Source organism: Sabethes cyaneus, chromosome 3, assembly GCF_943734655.1.
Source record: "Sabethes cyaneus chromosome 3, idSabCyanKW18_F2, whole genome shotgun sequence".
NCBI classification, from domain to species: domain Eukaryota; kingdom Metazoa; phylum Arthropoda; class Insecta; order Diptera; family Culicidae; genus Sabethes; species Sabethes cyaneus.
In genome coordinates, this window is record NC_071355.1 from 210373396 (window position 1) to 210386121 (window position 12726).

Consider the following 12726-nt stretch of genomic DNA (forward strand, 5'->3'; position numbering starts at 1 on the left):
AGAACCCCCCCTCCCCTCCCCCTCTGTCCGATTGTGTCTCAAATAAAAATTTCTACCCCCTCTTCGCACAAACTCGAAAAAAATTAAAAATTAAATCAATGCATCCAATGTTCCAAAAAATAAACACAGCGTGCAATTTAGTCACCAGAGTAAATAGACTAACAACAACAAAGACTCAAACAGACAAAAGTTTTTGTAGCCTTTTTCTAATTTTTTTTTGATGGATGTCACATTTGCCTACACCCGCTCCCTCCCTCTGTCACAGTCTGTCACAAAATTGACACCCCCCTCCCCCCATAAACTGTGGACGTCATTATTCAATGATCCCAAACCAAGTTTTTCCATTCAAAACTCTAATGTGCACCAAAAAAGGGTGCTGTGCCTGGTTGATTAGATTGCGTTGAGCTTTCGGTTGACCAATTATGGATAAAAATTTAATTTTTAGTAGAAATCTTCAATATTGCAAGGTCTTAAGTTTTGAATTTTGAAAAGTTTTTCCGAATTTGTCAGTTTTCCCATTTAGTCATCCCAAAATTCCACATTGGCTGACAAAATCGGAACATTACTGTAGTTTGTTTCTGCTCGCAAACGAAAATTCATCAAAGCAAACTATGTTGCAGAAAGAAAGTTATTATCCACGACTTAAATATGTTGAATAAATTTAGCAAATTACTTACATTCTTATGAAAATAGTTATAGCACATTAAAGCCTATGAGTGCTACATTCGTTTCAGTATTGTTATATAGCGGCAAAGTTTTTATTTGGGAAAGTATAACCAAAAAAGGTAATGTATGTCGAAATTAGTAGCGTGCTGGGAATACCCTCCCGTCCCCTATAATGATTTTACTAGAAATTGAGATTGACTAACTGATTTTTTTTGTTAAAACGATCAGTTTTCGAAAATGTCAAAATTTCAATGGCGCGTTGATTTTATGCACCTAATATTATATCAATAGGGTATGAAATGGAGAGAGTTACCTGGAAGGAGCGTCAAACATAGCTCTGGCTCTCTCAAGCTCCCACCTGGCGCCTCCACGCAGATCTAAGTCAAATGATGACGGTCGATGGCCTTACCCGGAAATGCTTCACGTACTTACTGAAGCAGCTAAGCTAGGAGGTGCGAACTAAAGCGCCTGTTCTCCAGGTGAGGGGCGGCTCACACAGCGTCTGTCTCGTAACGGGCGGCTGAATATGAAATGCTGTATCCCGCAAGCTATACCTAAGATGGCAGACCCATCAGTGGGATGTAGGTATCGCGACCCCGGTGAGGTAGTATACCGAAAACTCAATTACCACGAACAACGAACAAAGAAATTCATGACGGAACAATCGGTATAGGACACGGCAAGGGACAAGGAAACGATTAAGGGATAACGATTGGAAACTTGGTACCTGGAATGTCCGAACTCTCCATGAACCGGCACGGGCTGGCTTGCTTGCTCGAGAGCTGCATCAACTCGGAGTGGAGATCGCTGCTATTCAGGTAGTTCGGTGGCCAAATTCCGGAGAAAGGGAGTTCCGTGCAGTAGACCCTATTGCAGGCACTTCTTTTAAGTACCACATCTACTACAGTGGCGGTAAGAAAGCTGAACATGGAGTCGGTTTCGTAGTGTTGGGAAAACAAAAGCAACGAGTTATCCGGTGGAGGCCCGTAGATGACCGTATATGCGTGTTGAGGATTAAGGGGAAATTCTTCAACCATAGCCTAATCAACCGACGCACCGACAAATGATAAGTCCGATGATGCTAAAGACGAGTTTTACGACAAGCTTGAGAGGACCTATGGAGAGTGCCCAAAACACGACGTGAAAATCATCATCGGAGATGCAAACGCGCAGATCGGGAGGGAGGAATTCTTCCGTCCAGTTATTGGAAGACATAGCCTGCATCTGTCGACCAATGATAACGGTCTGAGGCTCATAAATTTTGCCGCGGCCAGAGGGATGGCCATCTGTAGCACCTACTTTCCACGTTTGAATATTCGGAAACAAACCTGGAGGCATCCAAATGGAGACTCTAGCTCTCAGATCGATCATGTCTTGATTGACGGTCGACACTTTTCGGATGTTATCGATGTACGGTCTTTTCGTGGACCAAATATCGACTCTGACCACTATCTCGTAGTGAGTAAGATTCGCGCAAGGCTGTCGAACACGGCGAAAGCTCGCACTGAAAGGACGCTGCGTTTCAACATCCAGCGGTTAACGGCAGACGGCGTTGCAGTGGAGTACGCCAGGAAGCTTCACCAGCGAATCGCAGAACAGCAGGTAGAAGAAGAAGATATAAATGGGCTGTGGAGGAACATCCATGGTGCCATCCAAACAACAGCGAGAGAGGTGGTAGGCACGACGCGTGGAAGACAGCGTAACAGCTGGTTTGATGCCGAATGCCAGAGAGTGACGGACGAAAAGAACCAGGCCAGGAGTCGCATGCTCACTGCGGCAACGCGTCAAAACAGAGAGAGATACAGAGAGACTAGAGCCGCGGAAAAAAGAATCCATCGTCTAAAGAAACGCGAGTACGAGGAGCACGTGTTTGCCGGCGCAGAGGAGCGATACGCCAGCAATGACACACGGAGTTTCTATAAAACGGTGAGAAGCAGGAATTTTGCCATGCCTGTGATGTGCAATGATAGTGCTGGCAACCTGCTTACCGACAAAACGGCGGTAGCAGCCAGGTGGAAGGAGCACTTCCAGACACTATTGAATGGAGAGGTAAATGAGGAGATCAGCAGGGACAGGATAGAAATTGTAAGCGATGGTCAAGCTGTGGAGCCACCAACACAGGAGGAGGTTAAGAAGGCAATCAGTGAGCTGAAAAACGGTAAGGCTGCTGGGAAGGACGGTATCCCGGCTGTACTTCTAAAAGCGGGGAGCGAGCGGCTGTACGAAGCAATCCACCGGATCATTGTCAGGATCTGGGAGGAAGAACAAATGCCGGAGGAGTGGTTGGATGGCCTCATTTGCCCAATTTTCAAAAAGGGACATCGAATGGAGTGTAAAAACTATCGAGGAATTACATTGCTCAATTCTGCCTACAAGGTGCTTTCCCGTATCCTGTTCTGCAGACTGAGACCGTTAGCGGAGTCCTTCGTCGGCGAGTACCAAGCTGGTTTTCGTGAGGGTCGCTCCACGACGGATCAGATGTTTACCCTGCGCCAGTTGCTAGACAAGTTCCGGGAGTACAACTTGCAGACACACCATCTGTTTGTGGACTTTAAAGCGGCGTACGATTCAGTTAAACGAAATGAGCTGTGGCGGATAATGCTAGAACATGGTTTTCCGACGAAACTAGTTACGCTGATTCGTGCGACGCTGGATGGATCCAAATCATGCGTTAGAATAGCGGGTGAGACCTCAGCTGCTTTCGTGACGTTGGATGGACTGAAGCAAGGGGACGCACTCTCTAACCTGCTATTCAACATTGCCTTGGAAGGTGCATTACGAAGAGCAAACGTGGAAAGGAATGGAACTATCATCACGAAATCTCACATGCTTCTTGGTTTTGCGGATGACGTCGATATCATCGGAATCAACCGTAGAGCAGTAGAAGAGGCCTTTAGGCCCTTTAAAAGGGAAGCTGCGAGATTGGGACTTACCATTAATACCGCCAAAACGAAGTACATGGTTGCTGGTAGGGAACGTGGGAGCTCAAGTGGTGTTGGTGCCGAGGTGGAGTTAGATGGGGAACGATATGAAGTAGTGGAGGAATTTATATACCTTGGTACACTCGTGACATGTGACAACGATGTAAGCCGCGAAGTGAAACGACGAGTTGCAGCCGCGAATCGGGCTTTCTACGGATTACGTAGCCAGCTGAAGTCCCGTAGCTTGCAAATTCGCACAAAACTGGCGCTCTACAGAACACTAATCCTCCCGGTGACCCTTTACGGACACGAATCATGGACGCTAAAGGAAGCTGATCGGCGAGTGCTTGGGGTTTTTGAGCGTAAAATTCTGCGATCTATACTTGGTGGCAAAATGGAAAATGGAGTGTGGCGCAGACGCATGAATCACGAGCTGTACCAAGTATACAAATATGCTGATATAGTGACGGTAGTGCAATGTGGCAGGCTGCGGTGGGCTGGACACGTGGCCAGAATGCCCGATGAAAGAGTAGCCAAAACTATTTTCAGCAGAGAACCAGGAAGAGGCCGTAGACTCCGAGGCAGACCCCGCACCCGGTGGGTGTGTGCTGTCGAAGACGATGCACGTTCAGCTGGTGTTCGTGGGGATTGGAGAACGGCAGCCCTGGACCGACGGTACTGGAGGACTATAATTCGTTCGGCGCAGGATCGGTAACGGACCGTTGCCACTAAAGTAAAGTAAGTATTATATCAATAAGCACGATGAAATTTATTGCGCATGTGCTGTAAACCACCGGAGACAGTGGAGATAATTATTCTGTGGGTTGATTTATTATGGTCGCTATAAACCGAATCGATCAGGATGATGTGGCAGTAAAACTGTCGCTTTTCTGGGCACGGACGTATTTTCAAGTTAACAAAGCTGGCGAACTGCTTTAGCTTTTTACTAGAGCAAGCTGTATGCTCTATAGCTTTGTAGCGAAAAGCTTCATTAAATTATGATGGTAGCCGCAAAGCTGCGAAAAGCATAATCAGTTCTATTGTTGCCTTCAGCAGAGCGTCATAAGACTACTTCAGCTTATGACCTGATTCTTATAGAGTTTATAAAAACCTTATATAAAGAGTGGACCACTTGGTCGGAAGGCAGTTTTATAACGGTTATTGGGAAGTTGTGGTAGAGCTCGTAGTTTTATTAGCCTTATGTCAAAAAGCTGATAAACCACAACGTACAGTATAAAATGCCAAATATGCCAATAAGCAGTTGATTTACTGCTTATGTTAATGCTCATTGGTTACCTGGGTAGGACTATTCCGCTATCACTGGAAACCACGTGACCTTATGTGCTGGCCTATGGGGAAAAAGCAGTCCACCAATCGCTCTCTCTCCGGAAGCATCCCCACTTGAAGTGGTTGATAAGTTCAGGTAAGTTAAGCTAGCTTTCCCTACTGTGCAAGGGTCCGTATATGGCATCTTTCGATTCGTATCCCTGTTTTCATGCCAGCAGGTCGTTCCCAATAATCCAGATCACTTGCTTGTTTTATTTTAGCAGCTTTAGTTTAATTTTGGTTTTAAATTCAAATTCCCTATCCAACTGATGGGGTGCTATCTTAAACGTGGACGAAAGTCGTACCGATCTTCCATGCCTGTGCACGACGACCAAAGTTGCGTACCCCAGGCGCCCCCACATGAAGGTAGGAATAGGACCCAGCAGCTGAGATCGTTGTTACCTGAGTGTATGAGCGAAGGTGAAGAAGCAAAGAAGTAAAGCAAGATCTGTATCCACAGAGCTGCTGGCATCGTGTTTCCTCGTGAGCGGGTTGTGTAGAAAGATGCTATGAGGCAGAATGTATGCATACACAACACCAGCGCTAGTTTGTCGTACGCTTTCGTCAGCGGAATGCTATGTTTCTGACACTCGCTCGCGTAAGACTGGGCACCATTTACTTCCCGCTCAATTTGAAACATTTATTGCCGGGTGGGGCACTTGAAAAAAAACTCCTTACTAGTATTATTGTCAGCGGTGACCAGAGATCCCAACTATACGAAGTCAACAACCACTTACAGTTCATCGCCGTCAATAGTCACTGTCCATGAGAGCAAACGACGCTTTCTCTGGTGCCTCTTCCTACCGTATATTTGGTTTTCGACGCATTAATTTGTACACCTTATCCTCCTAGCCTCCGTTTTAAGTCTGACGTAGACTGCCTTCGCCGTCCCAAGGTTTCTAGTAATGATGCTGAGGTCGTCTGCGAAGGCTAGGAGTTGGCTACTCTTGCTGAAGATCGTTCCTCTCGTTTCGATACCCACTCGCTAGATGACACCTTCAATAGCGATATTGAATAACATACAGGACAGACCATCCGCTTGCCGCAACCTTCTGCGCGATTCGGAAGGAGTCGAGAGTCTCCCCGAAACGCGCACATCATTCGTTCCAGGGTAGCTTTGATCACCCGCGTCAGTTTGTCCGGAAAGCCATACTCGTGCATTATCGCGTTCGCGTTCAACTATATCGTATGCTGCTTTAAAATCCACGAAATTAGGATGCGTGGGATCGTTTGGTAGTAAAAATTTGATCCGTAGTAGCACGAACTCCCATAAAGCCTAGATGATACTACCCTACGAATTAATTAGCTAGGGATTTAGGGATAGTCGGCGTTGAGCAGCGTGATGCCGCGGTAATCACAGCAATGTAGCCCTTTTTGATAGATGTGACAGACAGAGATTCAGCTGGCCGATTGCTCGCTGGGTCTCTTCGAGATCGCCCTTTTTGATAGATGTGACAGACAGAGATTCAGCTGGCCGATTTCTCGCTGGGTCTTTTCGAGATCGGGAGTCGACACGCTGCACTATAGGCCAGAAATTAAAATTTCGGGACAAAAATATTTACGGTTAAACGGCATGTCTCAGCTCAATGTGGTCTTCGGCAACTTTTTGAATAAAAACTGATGCATATTTTGAAGGAGTCGTCCAATATTTAAGCGTTACTTAAACAACAATTTAAGTAATAACTTTTGAGTAAACTTTTTTCGCCTTTTTGGTTTTAAAATATTAAAGGTAAACCAATTTTAAGTAATTTTTCTGAAGATATGAAACTTCTACCTTTTACCCATTTTCAGCAATAGACCTTTGTTTACAAACGACCCCTCAAATCGCGTTTCTTCTTGTAACATGTTTATTTCAACAGACAGCTAAATGTGATGTTCTAGAAAATATTTTGCACATAAAAGAGGAATATTTTTGCTGAAGACTGTTTTGCTTTATATGCATTAATTACAATAAGATATAACTGATTTTAGGTTAAAAATCGTCTGATGAAAAATCCGAATATCTTAGCCATCTGCAAGTATCTGCAATTAGTGTGCATACCAATTTGTAGGAAATTGTTATCTGCCCAAATGTGTATTTCAGAGAATACCTGGGAATACTATCGCTGGGAATACCTTGGAAAAGCGCGATTTTTTTTTCAGACATTTTATAACTTAATAAATATGCGTCCTAGCGTCAAACAGTCTTCACAGAAAATATGTATTTGAACATACCGAATAACTTTGTAGAACATATGAAAGCAATTAAATAATAGTGTGCAAAGCTATTTCAACATTAGCCCCTATTTAGACTACCCTGATTTACAAGATTATCACAGTCGAATCTCGCATACGATTTCGCTCAAGGAAAATGAAGTGAAAAAGAAAGGGAAGAAGGAAAAAGAAGTCAAACTCATAAGTTGAGTAAACTAAAACCCTCTCTAGTGTCAGATTAACAGTGCAAAATGCGGTATGTTGCATTAAATGATTATCATAGTAGTCTAAATAGTCATAAAAGGGGCAATATTGAGTGTAATTGATTTTTAAGTGCTCTTTTTTAACACATCATTATATTTCGCAACCGGTAAGAGATAGATAGTTGCTTTATTCAGCATAGTTGCTTATTTTAGTATGTTTTACAACTTTTGGAGAAAAAAACGATGAAAATATTGTCGATTTGGCTGAAGGTTCGTTGGTCAGGCCTTGCGTATAGCTTTGCGGGGAACAAAGTGCTTATGTTCACCAAGCCTCTGGAGTCTGCAAAGTTGATGGATCACTCTTCGCCGATATCCTGCTTAAATGCATCGTTGGATCTCCGTTGGAACCAAGTGCGATAGAGCATATGCAACAGTGTTGTAATCGATGAGAAGGATTTCGAGGAGGTAGACGAATTAGTTCCAGTCCTTAGTTCGGCTTCACAACTGTGCTAAGTGTATTATAACAAAACGCTAATAAGACCAGTAGTACTCTAGGAATACGAAATGAGGACAATGCTTGATAGGGACTTGCAAGCGCTGGACGAGGTGCGTGTCGTGTAGGACAATTTTTAGTGAATTATGTGGGAAAGGTATACTGAGAAGAAGGATGAACAACGAGCTGGCGCAACTCTTCGGCGAACCTAGTATCCGTCGCTAAAACTGGAAGAGTGAAATGGGCGGGACAACAACTCCGAGAAAATAGTATTAGGATATTCAAGAAATTGGAGTCAAACTGCCATGGAGCGAGCATGTTGGTGTTGAACGTTAAACGTGCAAACAACCAACTCGTGCTGGACCATAAAGAGATCGAATACCCCAAGTACCCAATTTTCAATTGTTTACCTTCAATCATATCCGTGATTGCCTCTTTTGAAATGCTATTATCTTGTCGTTTTTTTTCTTACATAACCTAACAAGTCGTTGAATGTTAACCATTCCATATTCTGACCCACAGAATTGTCCGTATACGTAAGAACCACCAATCTTCAAACGATATAAAAGTACTGTGATTTGAAGCAGTTCAGTGGAAAATTAATAAGAGTGGATGTTCATTCTACCGCCTATAAATACCGTTCCCGTACCAACCCCGACTTAAATCACCCGGTGTCATCTTCCTCCATTTTTGAACCCAATAAACATGAATCACCCCATGACACACTGAGTGGAGGAGACGTTGTTCGACGCAGTGAAAACTCGACAAAAGTACTTACACAGCGACCGATTGAGTCGTTGACGTCAACGAGTCTTTCCACCATGCGATGCGACGCGGTAGACGGCAGGGGCTGAAGGTTATGATGGCGCTTCGATGCCGCTACGGAGCCGCCAGAAGAACACGTTAATTAGACGAAAGTTTCCACTGACATCAAACATTTCCCATTCAGGGAAACGAACGTCGTTTTTCACTATCATTGTCGGGTCCCGCCAGGTTAGCGGATATGAAGGAAAAACCAACAGCGCGGTTCGGTCTCCTCCCTCTCAGATCCTGCGCCGGCAATGATGGAGGTTTTCATTTCCATTGCGCGGGCATTATTTATTTACGTCATATTTTACTACATTCGTCCACGTCAACCGTCGTGGGTTGTGGTGGCTGATTCTGAGGACGGTCAGCGGAGCTGTTGCAAGGTAAAGGTAATCCGCCCTATATTGGGTGTGTATCGGGCTGGCAACACTGAAAAACGACCAGAAGAGATATAATTAGTGGAGGAGATCTTCCGTCGTCGTCGAACAAGCAGGGGAAAGCAATCGCCGACGTGGAGATATGCGGTCTTTAATCTTCACCTGGATTGTGGGGAATGATTCGCTTTTTGTCTCCTGATTGGCGAAGCTCCCCACGTTCTGACTCGCCAGCAGACGGTTCCAGCCCGAAAAAAATGGTATAAATAATGCTCGCTAAGCTATTAATTACGAGTAATTGCATGAATTAGTTGCCTTCTCTTTCTTTCGCTTTTTAATTCAAACGCAAGGAGGGTGTTCTTGCAGTTGCCTCGTCATGAGCAACGAGCTTGTTTGTAATGGTTATCAGTGATGAAGCTATAAAAATGACGATATGCTGTTCATTCCTCCATTTTGAAAAGAAAAGAAAAACCATTCAGTTCACTCTTTTCCTTCCGTGGTGCCGTGCGTTAGGTGTTTGATCACGATGTGGCAAATGAAGGCAGTTGAATGACTGAAAATTTGCGCCATTATTGCACAGGTACCTACTTACCTGCTGCCATCGTACTGCTCGCGCGCAGGACACGTGAGGTTGCGAGTGAACCACCTCTAAAAGCATTTTCTTGTTAGCCACTTTGGAAAGCAATTGAATCGAATCGCACAGTGCCAGCCTTCGAATAGGTTGAAATGATTTAAAACATTTTAAGTTACCGGCGTGGTCACTGATCTGCTTCCCAGTCACACCCTTCCCCATCGGTGAAGCACGATTTAAAATGATTGCAACTAATTATTTGATTGAAAACTGATAATAATTGATTTTTACGTTTGAGCTTACTGGGCCATAGTAATCACTTTGAACACTGTTTCTAGTTATTCAATGATTGCTGACCAAGTGGTAGCACTGGTACAAATGAAAATTTATTACCAAGCTTACAAAGGTGTCATTACTAATTAGTTTTAAAGAGAGGGATGAAACTTTCTCCTGTAATTCTATTATTTATTTATTAAAACTATAGTTCGAAACAGGAACCGATGAAGCTTATAAGAGAAATACGTCAAATTCTTCCATCCTAATCTGTACGAAAATTTCGAAAGATCCTCACGTCTTATATCATACAGAAAAGTTATCGCTGACAGCCCACCATAAAAATTTTACGATTTATCAGTGAAAGTCTAACAACCGAATTATTCAGTCGGAGAATAAAAATCGAACAACTGCAATCGTAAACCCTTTATTTGAACTAATAAATTTTAAAAACAAACAAAGACAAACAGCAACCTCAAAAGAGCCGAAAAATTGTTTACCAGTGGCTTTGCTACTTACTACCTAATGAGGAAAAATCATATGGCGCAAGCGATGAACAATTGAGCTCCCTTCTCGGCATTTATTTGCTTATGCTAATTAACAAACGCATTCTGTGCGTTCAATTTCCCAGCTGTTACTCGGCAGTCATTTTTATCGAAGCCCTATAATGAGGATGAACCGACAAAAAGGAAACTTCCCTTCAGACTCCCGTGCGGCATTTGCATGATTGAAGCGATTGATCGAATATATTTGTCAGTGCCATCACGACAGTTGGATAAAAGGCTTAAAATTGACGCCCAAAGGTGTTTGTCCTAAAGGATCAACCTAATGGATAGAACGTTCTCCTCCACACACGTTCGTCTTGCGGTTGCTGGCTGGCTGGTTGGCTGGCGGTATTCTTTTCTTATTTCTAGAGTCAGCGTGTCCGGTTTGCCACTTTCCGTCAAGCCGGGGCAAACTGCTTCCAGATTACGAAACCGGAGGAAAACCGCATGCACGCACACCGGAGACCGCACGCCATCTATCGGCTGACAGAGGGACCCACTTATTTACGCTTACGAACAATTTCATTAAAATTAATTTGATAATTCATTGTTTTCTGCCGTATTCGATACCTGCTGCAAGTCGTCTTTCGGATTCCTTCCGTAGAGGTTAGTTTCGTTTGGTTACCTCACGGGAAAACTTGTACACATCCCCCAGGAGTGTGCGAACGGTCATTTTGGAAAATTAGTTCTTTGCATATTAATCATAATAATAGGCTGCTGCCGCTGCTGCTGCGATAAGGCGGCAGCTTCTTACCGACGCAATTGGTCGGTGCTTGCCCATGGTTGCACAACAACATGTGACGCATGGGAGAATCTTTTCTCCGAAGCATTTCGAGCGAACCGGCCAACAGCCCAACTGTGCGTCCCAGCAGCAATCTGCACAGGGACTCGGTGGCGGAACTGTTGTCTCCGGAGACGACAACGACGACGACGACGACGACTTTTCGTGCGGAGTTTGTGGTTTCGTTCAGCCAGAACGAGCAACGGCGACCGCAATCGCACTTCGATGTTACGACATTTATTTTTTTATGTTTGCTTTGGATTAGATTCTCTTATAATTTTAGTTGATTTGAATGCCTATTGTCTTATTGAATGAATGTTCTCAGAGTGAACAAGAAAAAGTTGGCATTCGTATAATCTAGTACAATCCCAATTTATAAATGTTTAAGGTAAACAAAATTATTTGATTACTACAATTTTGAATGGATAATTGAATGTTTTTACCGAGGAGGGCTGGTAGACGATATTATTGAAAAAGTTTTTATTAAAGGAAGGAAGTTACTATCTCTAAAGATAAATCCGTTAGGGTAATTTGCCAATTATTGCACACTTCGTAGTGTTTGCACCTTTTCTCGACGATTTATTATGTTGAATGCAAGTAAGTAAGTAAGTAATTTTTTTTACATGTGTCCCAAATTCACCTTCATCAAACGATTTTCTTGTCAAAATTATAAAAAAGTCTTTTTTTTGCTTTGTGTATGATGTTAGAGTAAGCACTTTCAAGATACAGATCTTCGTCGAAAACCTTGACGGGGAAGACCATCACTCTCGAGGTCCTACCGTCCGATACCATTGAAAATGTTAAGGCCAAGATTCAGGACAAAGAAGGAATCCCGCCCGATCAACAGTGTCTTATCTCTGCCGGCAAGCAGTTGGAGGAGGGACGTACGCTGTTGTGCTGTCCGGTTACAATATTCAAAAGGAATCCACCCTTCACCTAGTGCTGTGTTTGCGGGGCGGCGTCAGGAAACGCAAGAAAAAGAATTACTCTACCCCTAAAAAAATTAAGCACAAGAGGAAGAAGGTCAAACTTGCTGTGCTCAAGTACTACAAGGTCGATGAAAACGGTAAAATTCACCATCTATGCCGCGAGTGTACCAGCGAAACTTGTGGTGCAGGAGTATTTATGGCTGCCCATGAGGATCGTCATTATTGCGGTAAATGTCACCTGACTCTGCTATACTCCAAACAGGAGGAAAAATAGGTGCGCTTGTATTTACTGCTTTCTATGACTCGTCGGGTCGTCAACAATACAAACTAAGATGACGGTCTATTTGATCCGTAAGGATTAAAAAAAAGGGGGGGTCAGTCCCGGCGTAGTGGTTAGCCTCTCACGCCGAGGACCCGGGTTCAAATCCCAACTTCGCAGAAGTCACGAATGACCCAAGCTATTAAAGTGACTATAAACTAACAAAAAAAGTTGATTTATAAAATTAGCTTTTACCAAACGTAAGATGCAAATAAACATGTTTTATTAGTTTCGTAGCATTGACAGAAACTTACTATACTTAAAAAGTGAATAAAATTGGGTCTTTATAACACAAATTGCCGATAAACTCGTAAGTTCAATAATT

The 12726-nt window shown here is 43.5% G+C and overlaps 1 pseudogene; it reads left to right on the forward strand.

Moving 5' to 3' along the window:
- The first annotated feature begins 11151 nt into the window (after positions 1 to 11151).
- LOC128740665 (ubiquitin-40S ribosomal protein S27a-like) lies at positions 11152 to 12356 on the forward strand (annotated as a pseudogene).
- The last annotated feature ends 370 nt before the right edge of the window (positions 12357 to 12726 follow it).